Below are 15,879 nucleotides of genomic sequence, written 5' to 3'. Positions count from 1 at the left end.
CCACATGTAGTAGAGGGTAAACTGACATGAATGGGCATCTCTTCAGGAAGCTTACATTAGTCAGAGCCTGGCAATATTTAAAGAGTAGCATTTTCTTAAAATTCTTGGAGCAATCTCATGCTTGATTTCCAGTTTTTTTTTTATTATATGACAAGTATTTCAATTGAAGATATTCATATGTAGCGTGGGGCCACAGTGTACCATGTAAGTGGATAGCCCAGAGAAACAATCAAGAAAATAATAACTTCAAAAATCAGATCGTGTCACTGCAATTCCCAGTTTGCCACCCCGCAATGTATGTGACGTGATACCTTGTAGCCCACGCCCTTCCCTGGCGATTGTATTTCTGACCAATAGAGACATTCGTCCACAAGGGACCACACACACAAAATAGTCACCACAAGCAGGAAAGAAGTGATATGAAACTGCCTCTCCTCAGACTCAACTCAAATGTCACAAATGCCTCCATAGTGACCTTGGGAACAACAGGATGCCGCCCCAGGGCATGTGTTCCATTCATGCGTCCCTTCAGTATCTTCCTGTTGGGAGAAATGCCTCTGTCTTTCCTTGACGAGGGCATCTTGAACAGATAATCTAGTTTTCATTTTGATATGTTCCCAAGCATCATTTCACCTCTTTTGCCTTCACCCCGTTGGCATCCTCATCCTCCACACAAAGTTGCTTCCTTAACAGGATGCTCAGCTCCACTGCCTCTCTCTTCCCCTGGAATGCCTCTCACCCAAATCCAATGTCAACTTTGCTCTTTTATCCCCAATAACTTTATATTACAGTTGTTCAGGGAGAAGAGGAAATACCCCATTTAGGAAAGCAGAGAAAATGGAAAAACATTTTCTGTTCATATTCCCACATGTTTTTGAGTAATTCGCCATAGAGGTATCTTTGAATTATTCACAAATAGAACTGATGGTTGTAGGACAAGCTGATCAGCAGGCAGTGAAAAGCTGGGAATGTGGTCAAGAGTTAAAGTAAATGCTTTGGGGGCTGGAGCAATAGCACAGCGGGTAGGGCGTTTGCCTTGCATGCGGCTGACCTGGGTTCTATTCCCAGCATCCCATATGGTCCCCTGAGCACTCCCAGGAGTAATTCCTGAGTGCGGAGCCAGGAGTAACCCCTGAGCATTGCTTTTTTAGGGTGTGACCTAAAAAAGCAGAAGATAAAAAAATAAATAATAAAGTAAATGCTTTGTATGTACAGTGAGGCACTGGGTTCAATCCTCTGCACCCCAAAGCCCCTAAAATACCATGGAGTGTGGCATGCACATGCATACAAATCACCAGTGAGATTGTAAGAATTTCCACAAAACTCTGCTTCTCCTGATAAGAAATACTGTATTAAGCATTCTGTTGCATGATCCAAAACTTGCTACGTGCGGTCTGTAAACACCTTAGGAGAAAGTGCTCAGCTGAGCTAAGCTCACGTATGTTTTATTCACTCCCACTTGCTGTTTCTCTAGATGACTGTCAAAATTATTTTCTTCAAGTGATTCTATGATTTCATTTTTAGTTTATCTCTGGGTGTGTTCACTTATCTAACATCTCATCTTTACTACCTCTCCATATGTACAATAAAACTTGAATGCCTTTTTATATTAAAGGGTTTATTGACAACTTTGCATCTCTTTGTCTACTATTATATCATAAATTAGACCTAAATTATACCCATCATAGAGATAACACATTTCCCTTATATCTCACACATACTCTCATCCCTCCCTCCCCCTCTCTCTCTTTCTCTGTCTCTTTAAAGTTACTAGTAGCTGACCACAAAGAAAATTCTACAAGAATTTATTATTCATTTATTCATTCATACATATTTGACCATTGATCATTATGAGGTCCAGATCTAGGCAAGGTTATACACATAAATCAAATAGAACTCCAGGTTAGTGCCTGGTGAGGTTCAATGGCAAAGCTGAATGCATCAACAAAGAATAACCATTTTGCATTGCTGATTGTTTTTTCCTTTTCTAGTTTCCTACCTGTGAAAGTCTCTGAAACTAGTGAGGAATGAGAAAAAGAAATATATAAGTACTCTTGATTTCATTTAACCTTGTTCTTGTTTGTTTGTTTGTTTGTTTTGGAGCCATACCCAACTGTGTTTATGGCTTCCTCCTAGTTCTATGATCAGAGATTACTTTTAGTGGTGCTCCGTAAAAGTACTTCTTCCACTCAGTCATACTCATTTGTTTCCTCCATATCTTTCCATGGCTCAATCTACCAAAATTGTTTATTTTAGTGCTTAAAATCTACCATGTGGATATTCCACATTTTATCCATTCACTTGCTGCAGGACATCTTGGTTGCTTTCAGGATCTGTAATTATGAATAAAGCTGATAACATATTTATGCTCTGGATTTTTGTATGGAAAATAAATGAATCACCAAAACTATGTAGCTACTGAATCATATATTAGTGTAGGTTTACTCTGTAAGATACTGACAAGTTATCACTCAAAGTGGTTGCACATTTTAAAATTTCGACCGGCAAAGAATGAGTTTCTATTGCTTTACATTATTACCAGCAGTTGGTGTCATCAGTGTTCCAGTTCTGGGCCATTCTAACAATGTTAGGTTGTACTTATCGTTCATTTTTATTGCACAATATATGTACAAAGGTACTAAAACAGAAATTCATTTTAATGAATAATTATAACATAAACAATGATAGCCATATTCTTTATATAAAGAAAAAGAATGCTGCTAACATCTCTGAAATCTCCAGTCTTCCCATTCCCCAATTCAGAAAAGAAATCATTATCTCAGCATTATAATGAAGCATTGCTTTGTCAAGGATTTATTACCAATGTATGCATCACTGAAAATTTTAGCGGTTTTTCTACTTTAAGTATTATATTCTTAGAATCATATTTTATGCAGCATTCTTTTCTCCTTGCTTCTTTAATTCAATATTATCTGTACAATGCATTCCTGTGGTTGTTTTTGAGTATGTTTAGTTCACTGATATGAAATATTCTGTATTCCATGTTAAGGGACATTTAAGTGCCTCAAATATGAGACACAAGTAAATAGATACATAAATTTTCTTTTCCTTATAACTAAATGCAAACCAGGTACATAACTTTCTCTATATCTAAGATTGCAACTAGGTTCTTAAGCATGCATTTAACATTATCAGAAAATATCTATTTCCAAAAGAAACTTTATAGTTGTATTACCTCTAGAAGAGCAGTATTATTTTCCCAGTATTACTTATCCTCATCAACATTTAACATTGTCAGTCATTAAAATTTTGGTAATTTTGCTGGGTTTATAATGATACTTCAACATGGCATGGTTTTAATTGGTTATCTTTGATTTAGTTAAAAAGTTAGCCATTAATACATGTTCTTTCTAATGTTCATAATTAAATCTGAAAATAAGCATTTCTGGTCTGATGGTGAATATTTAGCATGATGCATGTGGAAAAATTATTGCTGTTAGTTTCTCATAATTTTAAGAAATAGAATACATTAATATCTAACTGGATTATTATTTTTAAATTTTTGAGGTTTGGGCTATATCCAGCTGTGCTCAAAATTTATTTATGTCTCTGTACTCAGGGATCACTCCTGCTGTACCTGTGAGACCACATAGGGTGCTAGGAATGGAATTTCGGTCAGTCTGGTGCAATGCAAATGCCTTACTCATTCTAATATCTCTCTGTTCCCCTCCATCTTTGAAAAATTTATACTAAAACATTTTCTCTTAAAGTGGCCTTATTAAGAAGACTATTCACCAACTAAGAAGTAAAATATATATGAGATATATGTAGATCACACAGATATGATTAGTGCAGTGGCAAAATAAAAGAGCAGATTATAGACAACAAAATCTGTTGAATTGGAATTTGAAAAACTAAATTTGTTCATGAAGAAAGAAGACTACAAGGTCTTTCTTTTATCTAAGTTCTCATATGCAAATATATTTCTTATTTTTTTCAGTGTGTATAATCACAGTACAAAACTCTTTTTGATTTGTGCCATACATAAAATTTCCATTTTTAAAAATCTTACATTCTACCTATTCCCTATCAGTCAACTTCCAATTATAATTGATCCAATTTCTGTACCAGAACATATCTTACTAACCATCTGTTATGACTTCATTCTACTATGTTTGCCATTCCTCCTTCTGTCCACTGAATCATTGCTTTCATCTATTTCCACATTTTTGACTTAATATTTTTATTTTTTTAAATACCTGGAAACCTTGACCAAAGCTAAAGTGTCTTCTATGTTTTTGATGATTGTCACCAGTTAAACAGTTAAATGCAATTCTATGTAAGAAATAAGATTTTTTTTTAATGTTTGCCAAAAGATTCTTGGCATGCCTAGGACTTAATTATGAAATTAAGTGACAGTCTCTCACCAGTTGTTTTTGGAATATTTCTGGCTTTGGAAAAAATATAAAACTAAATGTTTTTTCCTTAAAGGTAAATCTGTCGTAAAATAATAAATTTATTTTTATTTTAATTCAAAGAAAAAATATAGTTTTAATGAATATTGTTAAAGGTAAACACGGGAGTGTATAAAGCATATGTATATGCATGTGTCATATCAAGACTTTCTATCCAATGAGATTTTAAGATATTGATTTAATTCATAATCCAGAGGTGAATGAAGCTGGGAAGAGTATTAACTTTTCCCTTTTATTTTCTATTCACACATTTTTATTAGAAGTGCTTTCTTAGCTAAGTCAGCTAATTAGCAAAAAAAAAAGGACAGATCAATGCTGTGAAAACACTAATGCGTTGCTTAGAGACCTTCATTTCCAAAGCACTCTTTTCAAGTTTATTGTATGTATGTATTTCTTCAGTTAATCTGAATGTTTTGAAGATCAAATCACATATAACTTTTAAAAGCGAGGGTTTCCAATAAGTTGGACTTGAGCAGCTGTGATTTTATTAGTTCATCATTATTTCATCTACTGCTGCTTTCAGGTTGAGAGAAAGCAGTCTTCATGGGGGAGAGAGAAAGGCATCGCAGCTGATAATGGCAGGGGCTGGGGGAGAAAGTCTTAGAGAACTTGGCACCATCCTGCAGTTACTCACTCTGAGAGGCGTGATAGATTGCATAATCTCCTACTTCCCATTTCTCAGTTGGTACATTGGAAAAATTCAACCAAATGATTTCTGTAGAACTTTGGAAAGGTTCATATAATTCAATACTTTTAAAATAGGATGAGTAAAGAGAGGCTTCTAAAATCTCAGGGCTAGGACAAATGGAAACGTTACTGAGACCACTCGAGAAATTCGGTGATCAACGGGATGATGATGATGATGATGATGATGATGATGATGATGATGATGATGATGATGATGATTCATAGGACCAAATGATATCACAAAATATCATCTAGTGTAGCTGAATTCAGTCTGTATATACTCAAAGGCTATTTTCATTCTTTTTCCATAATACAAAGTATCTCTGGAGGATACCTCAAGGACCTTCTGTAAAATAAATTTAAGTGATGATTTGTTCTTAAAGATTTATAAAATATGTAATTCAAATCTCTTGCATTAATGACTTGTGTTTTTCTCCTCAGAAGTTATTTGTAGTGAAAGAAGGAAAGGATATAAAGCTATTTCTGATGTTGCCAACATAGCAACATAAAACACACATTTTTTTTGTCATAGAAAAAATCCATTATAAATAGTACAAAAGCAAATTTCAAACTAAAAAAAATATTTATAACTTGCATCACAAAGAAATTTTGCTTTCGTATGTAAAGATTTCTCTTATAAATCAGTAAAAATTATACTCCAAAACACAAACTGGCAAAATATGTAGATGGAAAGTTAAAAGGAATTAATTTTTAATACAAATTTAAGGATGCCGAATTTGACTCTTAATAACTAGTCAAAATATATTTAAATATAGTTCCCAAACCTTAATGGCAAAAGTTTTAGCAGAAAATATACTGTTCTAAATAAAGGGGGTGAAATTATTATTTTCTTTACTTCCTATAAATTATTAGAGCTCTTTACAATGGTAGAGTGGCATTTCTAGCCAGCAATTCTATTTTTGTAATATTACCAATATACTAACAAAAATATATTATACTGGTTCTACAGGATTTTTAATTGAAACACTTTTTGTCTGTAATAGTAAGGATTCCAAGTGTGTTAAACTTTCACAAAATGTGGACTTTAGTATTTTATAGATTTAAGATAGAATGAGGAAGATTCAAGATACTACTATAGAAAGAACTCCAAAATATACTCTTATAAAATAAGCAAAAAACAGAAACAATGTTTATAATGTGCTGCTACAATTTGGATTGATTTATATATATATAATTACAAAATATTTCCAATAAATCTATTTGACTTCAATTATTTAATTCATTTGTTTATTCAGTATTAAAGTTTGCAAATGCAAGAAGCATAAAAGGCATTAAAAAACCATCAACACAACACAGTAAAGATAATTAAGATAAAGTCATTGCTACTCTATGCATGATCAGGCAATATATATTTATAATTTTGATAGGAGGTAGAATTGTGGCAAGTGTAATGAAATCTTAACCTAGAAACTACGGAAATTCTGTGAAAAGAAAAATTACATCAAAGAACAAATGAACACTAATACTAAAGACACAATTTGACTTGTCTTGAGAAAGAAATTTGAGGATGAACAGAAAACAAAAGGAATGGCTGATGGGAGAAAATTGTCTATCATTTGCATAAAGGTAGGTATGACATCTCTCTGTCATAAATATAATGAATTATTGTTGGGATTCATCTGCATTTTATTATTCTTTTTTCTTTTTTTTTGGGGGGGGGTTACACCTAGTGATGCTCAGGTGTGACTCCTGGCTAAGCACCCAGGAATTACTCCTGGCAGTGCTTTGAGGACCATATGGGATGTTGGGTATCGAACCTGGGTCGACCGCTTGCAAGGCAAATGCCCTATAGGCTGTACTATCTCTCCAGCCTCTGCATTTGATTTTAAGTGATGTTTAGTCAGCTAAGAAAATGGTGTAAAGTATACTTATTTAAAATACTTTTTGCAAATTTTTCTGTGTAAATTAAGAACTTTGTTATCACTTTTTTAAAATTAGTTGCATTTTCTAATTACTTATTATTTTGCCATAGGATGAAGTTTTGGGATGATTTCCGATAGCATGGTCACCATGTATGGTTGGCAACATATACTCTAGCTAGGATACCCTGTCAACAGGAAAATCCAAGCCATGCAAATTGGGGGTTGGATCCAGCTAGAATAGAGAATGGCACCTTCTTTCAAAAATGCAAACTAGGGGCCCGAGCGATAGCACAGCGGGTAGGGTGTTTGCCTTGCACGCGGCCGACCTGGGTTCGATCCCCGGCATCCCATATGGTACCCCAAGCACTGCCAGGAGCAATTCCTGAGTGCAAAGCCAGGAATAACCCCTGAGCATCGCTGGGTGTGACCCAAAAAAGCAAAAAAAAATGCAAACTATGCCGTGTATCCTACTAATTCCTGTGTTTAAAGGTCTCACAACACAAGAATATTTACAAATAAATTGATCAATTAGCTGCAGTTTTAGATGTCATCCAATATTTCACTCTGCATTCTAATATCCAGCCCTGCCAAAATGATCCCATGTTTCTCCAGAAAGTCCCTTACTGCTTGGTGGATATTTTATAGGCTGGAGCGATAGCACAGTGGTAGGGCATTTGCCTTTCACGCAGCCCACCTGTGTTCGATTCCTCCACCCCTCTCGGAGAGCCTGACAAGCTACTGAGAGTATCGCGTGTGGAGCCTGGCAAGCTACACGTGGCGTATTGGATATGCCAAAAACAGTAGCAATAGGTCTCACAATGAAGGACGTTACTGGTGCCCACTCGAACAAATCGATGAGCAACAGGCTGACAATGACAGTGACAGTATCAGCAGTAACAAGTCAAATATACACTAGATTTTATAAAGCAATTGTAAGTGATGAAGAACTGTTAGAGTAAACTGCAATATCCTTAATAAATAAAAATCTACAGTTTTTATTATTTTTTAAATCTACAAAGTTTTTAAATAAAAATCAACAAAATCAGACAAAACAATAAAAAAACAATAATATGTTTAGCAAGTTAGACACCTGAAAGAAAGGATAAAAGTAAATAGCATAAGATAATAAACTATTTTGAGAGGAATTGATCAAAATTGGGCTCAGAAATGATAATATAGGAGGTCAGACTCACACGGCTGGCTGAACCCAATTTGGTTTTCAGCATCGAATCTAATCCCCTAGGATCTCCCAAGAAAAATGAGCACAGAGCCAGGAGTAAGCATTGAGCACTGCTATGTGTGGCTCAAATCACCCCCAGGACTGTTGTATTATGAATAATTTCCTTTTACATAATTATTTTACCAGAAGCAAATTTCCTGTATCAAGCATTTTTCCCTGTCTTTATTTTTGCCAAACTTCTTTGATTCTATTCTCTATGCTACATGGCAGCTGATGAACAGTGGGGGACCAGCTTCAGAATTACTTCTTTTAAAACAACCAACACCAGTGTTCAGATCTGATGGGAAAGGGTTGGGAGGGTATGTAGAAAGCATTTTTAAATGCTAAAGCCTCACAATATTTGCTCATTTTAAAAATTATAATTAAAACCTATCTAAGTTAAATAAAAATACAAACATGCTTTTCAGAAAAAATTAAAAAATATATTATCAAGACAAAGTTGCCATGGACTTCCCCCAATTCTGGATTTTTGCTATGAAATTAGTTTTGGTGTTTAAAGAAGATTCAGTTTAAAATGTATTTTTTATAGATTTTGTGGGAGAGGTTGTAAATATTCAGTAAGCACACTGGAAAAGCTAGAACAATAAATTATGCTTGCCTATTTATAAGTTAATACACCAAACAATAATAATTCATTTTGAAAGGAGAAAAGATATTCCTTAAATTCTATTAGCTATATTCTTGGCAGTTATATGTATTAATATATAAGTGGTAATTTGTCAATATTATAAAAATATTAACATTTTATCCTAGCAACTCCCTTCAAAAAAATCTATCTAGAAAACAAACTATGTATTATAAATATATATCACATCTTTATTTATAATAATATAAGTCTAAATATGTCCAGCAGTAGAGGGTTGTTTAAATAAAGTATGGTATATAGGTTACAATGAAAAAATAGACAATTGTTATATGTTGATAAATATCTATTTGTATACTAATCTATAAAAATAAAACCTTTTAAAAATTTATTCTAAAATGAAATAAAAGTCACACAAGTGCAGCAAATACATATGCCCCATAAACTCCTTTAGATTCAAACAATCAGACATTTTTACCTGAGCACTAACTTAGACATAGTATTCTCACACTGAGTTGAGTTCAATAGAAATGTCTCTAATTGACCAAGCACTTGAAATATGTGGGAAAAAAGACTATATATTTGAAGGCTTTGTTGATGGCTTCGTTTGCTGTCAATTTTTCCTTTTGTTTATTTTTTTCAGCCCTGAACTGCTTAAGATTTCCTAAATAGGTGGCGAAATTTAACTTCATTCTGCATTTGCATATGCCTATTCAATAATTTCCATGGCACTTCTGGTATTTGGAAATACTGTATTTCAAAACTTTTTTTTAAGTTAGTACCTCCTTCAAGATATTCTGGATTTCCTAAAATACCACACCCAGAAACTGCATGTGAGATTATATATTTATGAATAAAAAATAAATAATATATGAAAACATGTCATATATTACATGTATGCCCTCTGAAAAATGTTATTATCGAAAACATAAGTGTTGTAGCTTATCTTTTCCCTTTATGGTGGACTTCTTGAAGCTAAAGCATATAATTTTAATTATTCATGTACCAACCATGCCTTGTATCAATTATTCATGCATCAACTATGTCATCAAGTAATGGGTGAGTGCTCCCATAAAAAATATGAGAAAATAAGATGTGTAAAAAGATTTATTTGATTCTCATAACTAAAGCTATAGAAATTAACTTGCAGTTAATTATATTGAGATATAGTCATGTTCAATATTAGAAACTTTCTTCCTAAAATATAAAGGGTTCATGGCCCAATAATTTACCTAAATTAGTCATTTGCGTTTTCAGCAGATGTCTTTTCTATCTCCACATTTTAGATTGATTTCTTGGACCGCACCCAGTAGTGCTCAGGGATTACTCCTGGCTCTGCACTCAGACATCACTCCTAGAGGACTTTGGGGGAGCATTTGCGGTGCCAGGAATAGATACCATGTCAGACGTGAGGAAGGCAAGTGCCCTATGCGCTGTTCTATTGCCCCGGCCCCTTTAATTTTTGACAAAGTGGCCTCATACTACACTCCCTTGTTTTACTATGGAAGATTGTAAAGAGGGAAATTCTACTTAGAAAAAGAAACAAATACGCATGTAACAAACACTTTAAAAGATTTATCCGCTCTGGTGATCTGATATTGAAACTAAAAAAATCAAAAGGGGGTAATGTGTGTGTTATGTGTTGTTCTTGGGTTCTCAGGGAGGCATTCTCTCTCTCTCTCTCTCTCTCTCTCTCTCTCTCTCTCTCTCTCTCTCTCTCTCTCTCTCTCTCTCTCTCTCTGCTCGAGTTTGGTGCTCTTAAGCCGCTGTGTATGGACCGGACTGGATCAGGATGACTCCTCCTTGTGCTCTGCTTCTGTGTGTGCTGCTGTGCTCTCTTCTGTCTCTCTGTCTCTGTCTCTGTCTCTCTAGTCCCTCCTCTGATCTCTTCTGACCTCTCTCTGTCTCTCCTCTGGTCTCTTTCAAGACTCTCTGATTCTCTTTTTCTTTTCTCTTTGTGCTCTTTGTGTGTTCTTCCTGCTTCTCTCTCTTCTATGCTCTCCTTCTGTGTTTTCTCCCCCAATTCTCCTACAATCTTAGTTTATATAGCAATCACATAGGGTGGTGACACAAAGGTGGGTCGAACATTAACAAGTCAACAAAGACAGGTAAAACCACTCCTCCAGAAGATCTTAACAAAATCTCATCTAAGGAGATTACTCCAGATTACTAGGAGATCCACTCAAGAGTGAGATCCCATCCAGGGTGTGTCACTTTCTTCTTTCCTCAGTAGTAATCCACTTAAATAGTCGTAGTAAATCTACTTCGATAATTCTTGCAATGTCATTCTGTGTGAGCACAGTAAGAGATGTATCAAACTTAAAGTTTGGTTCCTTCTGAGGACATCTCACTATATTTTCTAGACCACAGTCCTCAGGTCAGGTTAGTCTTCCTAAACCCAGTAGGGTCCTAGTCTCGTCATTACTTTTGGATCATGACAGCATTTGCCTATGACCATGCTCTCATCTTATGGTTGAGTATTGTGGCACTTTGGTCTGGCCCATTTCGATGCCAGGGTAGATCACAGCTTGCCCTGGGTCCATTCTGTCCCTTGTCGGGACCCTGCTTTTGGGGTGCTAGGAACTAAGGGCAACTGAGTTGAGAAAGAAGATGCCCAGGAGTAAATATTATTGGAGTCAATCAGCTCCCAAGTTACAAAGCACAATATTAACTGTCTTCCTGTGTCCATAAAGAAAGGACATTGCTTTAAGGTAGACTAAGTTCCCTGCAGCAAGGCTGAGAGGACAAACCCCAAATGCCTATTCGCCAAAGCTAAAATATGTTTTTAGAAAGCACTTTTAGGAAGAAATTGAGAGAATGTTACTTCCTGTTGATGTACCAATTGCTCCCTCTCTTCTTCAATCTCCCTCAAAATTTATTCTATCAGAAAGAGTGTTTTTCTTCCAATCCTTGTATGTCCATTCAAACCCTGATCACTGTGATTCAATATAATGTAACTTATCTGAAATTCTTTAAGACTCAACTCCTCAATTTTTCTATTTTCTTCTAGCACTTTCTTTAGGTACAACAATTAGTATTTATCTTAGCACTATTATTTATGTTGTAAATATAAATTTAGGATTTATTGTTACATATATCTATGAGTAGTATATTACATATAATGGTCACAAATGTAGTGATGAAGAAAAAAATCTTAAAATTCTATAACACTGTAAATAATTCATCAATGATTTTATGACTTACACAAGAAACATACTGAAGTTCAATTCAGGCACTTGAATTCCTACTGTGATCACCTTAGTATTCTTGCCCTTTCTTCATCTACTCTATTCTACCTCTATTCTGTTGATATATCCCCAAACACACCCACACCCACAGAGTGATGTTAAATTAAAAAGCAGGTGCTATAAGCATTTAAACAACTATGATCTAGACAGACTTCATCATCATAATAATAATAATCATCATCATCATCATCATCATACTAATGAGCAAATTAATAAATAGCTATTAATAAGTCTTCTAAGGTGGAATTACTAGGTTCAATATCACATTGTTACTTACACTTTAGTGACACTTCCTAGTTCAAGTAACAAAACCTGACACAGTTACAATAAATGTGAAAATATACCTCTGTGATATGATATTTTGGGAAGGCAGTTACCACTGTTGATTCTAAGATTTCACGGTCTTCTAGCCATATCTACTATATAGTTTAAGAACACAAAGTCATATTAAAAGTAGGGAACTAGGAGACAGAATTTTGTCAGCTGCATCCTTCTTTTCTAACTGGGAAAGCAAGTCTTCCTTATTTTTCCCCCTTGCCTCATAGGACATATATGAAGTACAAAGCCAATCTTCACTCACTGTAAGACAGGCACAGGGGAGAAAGGGCTCTAAACACCTTATAGACAGACAGTAATGAGTTACTGTTATATAAATCTATGGAGGAGAGTGACTATACTGAAATGGATATGCTTTTTATCTCAAGTCTAATGTCTTAAGAGATATCTTCTTTGATCCTCTAGGCTATGTCATACCTCTAGCCTATCAGTTCTCACAGCCCTCAATATTACTTTTCATAGTCCTTACTTCAGTTACAATTTGTACTTATTTAATAAGGGACATTTCCAAGCTATGGAATATTTCTCAACTAGTGCTTTTGGGGCAGATATAAGAATTGGCTTTTTACAGCTCTCCATGCATGTATAATAAGTTCTAAAATACTGTTTACTCTATATTGCTTAGAAATTGCACTCAGAAGATGTTTCATTTGATATCCAAACATTCCAGCTAAATGCTAATTTGTTCCAAAAACACATTAGGTATGTGCTTTTTTAGAATTATTTCTAAAAGTGAATTTTAATTTCCTTCTTATTAGCTGGCTTCCACTTAAAGGATGAACTATACCCCCAAGCACAATTGCAAATTCTGGTAAGTGTAACCTCTGCTAACATATTAATTTAGGATAGCTTCTCCTTAAATTGTTTTCTCTGTGACATCAGGTGAATTGATCACAAGAGACTTAATAACTTTGGATTAAGTCTACATTCTTTATAAATCTGTAATCACTTCGCATCAGACATTCCATTAAAGAGTTGATATTTGTATGGGCAAATCATTGGATTCTTCCAAAGCAGTTTACTGAATGGTCGCAGGAACTAATTAGTGTTTATTACAAACTACATATCTTCCAAGGGAAGCTTTAAGCAGGCAAGACAGCATATTTTAACTAAGAGCAATATGTAACTACTTAGAAGACAGAAAATTAATTTAGAAGTCCACATATTCTTTTTAAGATGCCTATTAGTTTTTCAAACCAATAAACAATAATTCCCTAAAAGACCACGTATGGCCATTCTGATAAAGACAAATGTGCCGTGATCAATATATTTTAATTAAATAGAAAGCATTTATCAAGGTGGAGTTGCACATTTATAGCACCAACTGATTACATCAGCTCAATTGTTGTAATTGTTTCAGGTTGTCCTTATTAGGATGCGTGGACATATGGCTCCTATTAAGGAACAACTTTTTATAATTAAATTCCATTAAGAAAAAAATAATCTGCCTAGGAGAGGTAAGCAAGAGTGTAGCAAGCTCTTTAAAAAGACTCAGCTGTGAAGAGAACAAACTGGACTTACAACGTATGTTGCAACAGGGCAAGATTTTATTCTACCTTGAACAGTCCTGACCTAGTGACAATACAGGGAAAGGAGAGAATAGAGGCCATTCTCAACTTTATGTAGCCTATGAGGCAGTTATTTGTTCCATCAGCCTATAGAATCCCAGGGAAATTGTTTCTTTACTTCTGTGACTGAGAGTTTGATCATTGGGTCATACTAAGTAAAACAGAATTGCCTCATATAACGGGACCTGATCTATTAGCTTCAACTATTCCAAAAATACAAATTCCTTTGTTTAAGAAATGACCACGACCCCTTCTACTCTGTTTCATTTTATAACATTACTTGTCTATTTTCTTCTCTCTTGTTTAATTATGTATACACTTGTCTACTTTTTATTGCTTCTAAAAGTAATTTTCTTGAGGACAAAGATAATGTCTCTTTAGACTGAGAACAGCAAATCCAGAACCTAGAACATGGTTTGTCATTCAAGAAGCTCTCAAAATTCTCCATGAAATGAATGAGTTAGATGAAGTGCCTAAAAAATAATGGTCTCATCATGCAATAAGTGTTGGAAGTTTTCCCACATATATTCTAAATAAAATTACCAACTGATTGCATCAGTTCAATTGTTGTATTTGTTTTAGGTTGTCCTTTTAGAATGCATGGATATATGGCTCCTAATAAAGAAAAAATATTTATAATTAAATTCCATTAAGAAAAAATGGATTTTTATTTGTCTTTTTTTGTCTTTCCTTTTTCTTCCTTTCTTTTTACTTTTTTTTACCATTATTTAGTCTGCTTGGAAAATATAAAAATATTTCTTCTCTTCTGATTATTTTAGCAAAGGAGTTTCCATCTGCAATGTGTCATGGAATGTGTTATTGAGCACATTAAAAAAAAAACAAAAACGGGACACAGAAGATCAAGAGATGCTAGACTCAGAGACTTTGAAATATAATGAGGAGAATATGAAGTCCTGGGAGTGCAGTTTAACCTCTATGACAATTCCTCAGAGTAAACAAGCATATTTATTTTTACTCAGATTACTAGAGAATGATCCAGTAAATGAATACAAGTATTTTGGGATAGATAAGCCACAAATGATATTGCTGGGAGCTTAAGTAATGAGAGACTAATGAGAACCGTCCATCCTCTCTCCCCTCCCAACAGCAAAATCATCAGACCAGATGTGGAAACCATTCTCTTTTCATACCTGAGTCAGTTTGACAATTGAAAAAAAAAACTACTGCTTTCTTTGATTTCAAGTTTTGGAAATCCCATTGGAAATAGCAAACACCATATGTTAAGAATCACTCCACCAAACAAGGGAAAACTACTCCTTTCATATAACTTTAGCAGCCCTTATGTCTGTTGATGAAACAAATTTAGAAGTTGATTTGTATTCGTCACTTAACTTTAGGTTACAAAACTGTGAGAAGAAAAATAAAGTACCTAACTGTCTTTATTTGAGAGTAATTTAGCCATAGAAAGTCTTCCATTTTTTCACCTATTTTTTTGAAAACTAAAGTTCAAGTTTAACACATTTTCTCATATAGCATAATAAATTATATTGTCCATGATTATCATATCAGCTCCCCAACACTATAAATAGTAGTATTTCTTGAAGAAAGTGCTTAGAACATCTACTTATTAATTTTTCGATACTAGGTAAAATTTCCCAGTTAATAAACAACCAAGCTAAGGTCTTAAGTCACTTCCATCTAACCAAAGTAGTTCTTGTCAATTTCCACTGATGCTTTAATTATACCTAACTTCCAGAAATTAACATATTACTGATCTATCTTCTTTACTAATCCTACTCTCAAATAAGAAATAATGTATACTAAAATTCTGCTGAAAACAAGCTAGTATTATGCTCTTATAATGTAGTTTTGTATCTTTTTAACAATATCTGCTGCATGACTTTTTAATAGGAAAATTAAAGCATTAATGACCACAA

This window comes from Sorex araneus, chromosome 3 (assembly GCF_027595985.1).
Source record: "Sorex araneus isolate mSorAra2 chromosome 3, mSorAra2.pri, whole genome shotgun sequence".
Classification (NCBI taxonomy): Eukaryota; Metazoa; Chordata; class Mammalia; order Eulipotyphla; family Soricidae; genus Sorex; species Sorex araneus.
This window is presented reverse-complemented; position numbering follows the sequence as displayed.